The following is a 2,793-nucleotide window of genomic DNA, read 5'->3' as shown; positions in this document are numbered from 1 at the left end:
TAATTTTATTAAATTGAATTCGAAATTTATATTCCCAATTCTATAAGATAATATGTCAAAAGGCCTCAATACTATAATTTGTTTCATATTATTTCCCTATATGATATAGTCGTCCGGTTTTAATAAAATTTAATTTGAAATTCAGAACTAATTAAAAAATGTTATTTTCAAGCTCATAAGGTTATATGTTAAAAAACACGAAAGATATAATTTTTATTTCATGTTTTCCGATCGTTCCTATGGAAGCTATATGATATAGTCGTCCGATTTTGATATTATTTAATTCGAAATTCCAAACTAATTAAAAAAAAGTTATTTCCAAAGTTTTTAAAACTAAAACTAACTAGGTGGTTGTAGCTCTAGCTGCGGTGCCTTCGACTACGTATTTTTGGACTTAATTTAGTGATATTTTACATTTTGATTCTAGATTTTACAAATTTGTTTTTTTTAAGGAAGTTTATGATAGTTGCTATATTTTCTGCTGATGGGTGCTTGGTAGTCAGTGGCATTGAGATTTTTAAAAAGTAGCTGCTTGTCCTGGGTTTTTGCTGGGCATGAGTCTAGGATGTGTTCCATGTTAACTGGAGTTGATTGGCAGAGAGGGTGATTGCGAGAGGTGTTTGGATCGAGAAGGTGTTTGTGTGTTATGTTTGAATGTCAAAGACGGAGCCTTATAAATTTTATTTGGCCAATTCTGGTGATTTGTTCTTGAGTTATGTTATAAAGTGCTGATATGTGGATGTTGTTTGTGTTGATGTTTTTGTACCATGTGTTGCATTTGTTTATAGGAGTTTTATTTTCTTGCCTCAGGTGATTTTTTAGAAGTTTGTTTATGTCTGCCAGTTCATTTCCTATAATGTTGGAGTGTCCTGGGGTCCATAAAATTTTTATTTTAGGTTGTTTTAATTGTATTTGTGATCTTATGCGTGCTGGGTATTTTTTGCGGTTTTGTGGAGTGCGGATTGCTTCGATCGCTCCTAAGGAGTCAGAACAGATTACGAACTTTCCTTTTTTTCTGGTTGCAATTTTGATGGCTTCGAGGATTTCAATTATCTCTGCTGTTAGGGTTGACGAGTAAAGTGGTAGGTTTCAGTAGTGCAATATTTCTGTGTCGGTGGTAAAAGCAAAAGATGTCGTTGAATTTTGTTGAGATCCGTCCGTGTATCCGAGTATAAATGTATGGTTTTTGTAGTTTTGTTTTGTTTCATTGAAAAGTTTTTGGAATGTTTTGGATGAGGTGTTGTTTTATTTGTAGTTGTGCAATTAGGTGTTGATTATGTTTTAATGTGGTTGCCATGGCGGTTTTGTTTTGTACAGTTTTGTTGGTTGGAAGGATATGTTGAGAAGTTGACAATTTCCTATAGCTTGTTCTAATGTTGAGGTCCATTTTTATCTTCTGGTTATTGGTTTGATAAATTTGTGTATCTTTGGAACGGATAAGGTTTTTGAAGAGCTTAGTTGTAAGGCGGTCTCGTCGTTGCTCGATGGTTGGAATGTTGGATTCGTAAAATAGGTTGTATTTTGATTTTGTGCGAAATGCACCTAGGGCGGCTCTGACAGCTGCGTTCAGTGTGGTGTTTAAATTGTGTGGTAGATTTTTGGGGCGTATCCATAAGTATGAAGTGCTTAGTCAATTTAAGATATAAGTATAGCTTTTGTGATGTTTAGTATAGTGTTTGTGTTGCAGTTAAACTTGGAACTGGCTAGGCATTTTATGATGTTAAGTTTGTTGGAGAGTGATGGTAAACTTGGGACTGGCTAGGCATTTTATGATGTTAAGTTTGTTGGAGAGTGATGGTATGAGAGTGTCAATATGTGAGTTCCAGTTGTATTTTTTGTTTCTTATGGTTAGTCCGAGTATTTTGAGTGATTCTACGTTTTCTATTCTAGAATTCTGAGTTGTAATGGTGCAGTTGCATTTATGCTTTCTACATATGTGTAGATGTTCATTTTGTTTGAGACAGGGATGCGCCTGAAAAACTAAAAGAACATTAACATCAACCTAAACCATCTCTTTAGAAAAATAGAAGATTGGGGAAGTTATCTTATATTTTTCTAAAGAGGTGGTTTGGTTTATGTTAATGTTCTTTTTGTTTTTTAAATGTAGTAATAAAAGGAAATCGTCTGCATATGCGCTAAATTTAATCTGTTTGTATCTTCAGGATGTTGGCTAGTTTGTTGAAGGCTATTAAGAAGAATACTACGGATATGGGGGATCCTTGTGGGATTCCATTCTCCAACGGGTGTATACTTGAATTGTGTGTCCCTATTCGGACTGTAATCTTTCTGTTTTTGGTGAAGTTTAGGATATACTTTTTTATTTTGTGGCCACATTTCCATTTTATTTATTGGTCAATTATTGCGTGTGTACCTACTCAATCGAAAGCTCTTGCAAAGACAAGGGAGATGAGTGAGGTATGTTCCCTAGTATTAAGAGACTTCGTGATGATGTGATCTGCATAGAGCAGATTATCCGAACACGATTTGCCTTTTTTGAAGCCAAATTGGTGTGGGTGTAGTAGTTTGCCATTGTTAAGGAACCACCAAAGGCTGTTCGCTAATATTTTTTTTGTTCAAGCGGCAGTTAAGTGAGATGGGTCGGTAGCATGAGATGCTTTTTGAGGTTTTAGTATTGGTATAATCAGGCTGGTTTTCTATGACTGAGGTATGAAGTGGTTGAAAATGTGGTTGAAGTGAGAAAGTATTATATTTTTGATTGATGGTGAACTGTTTTTTATCATGGGATATGAGATTCTGTTGATTCCTGGTGTTGCGCCTTTAAGTGATTGGAGA

The sequence above is a fragment of the Drosophila biarmipes genome, chromosome 2R (assembly GCF_025231255.1).
Source record: "Drosophila biarmipes strain raj3 chromosome 2R, RU_DBia_V1.1, whole genome shotgun sequence".
Classification (NCBI taxonomy): Eukaryota; Metazoa; Arthropoda; class Insecta; order Diptera; family Drosophilidae; genus Drosophila; species Drosophila biarmipes.
This window is presented reverse-complemented; position numbering follows the sequence as displayed.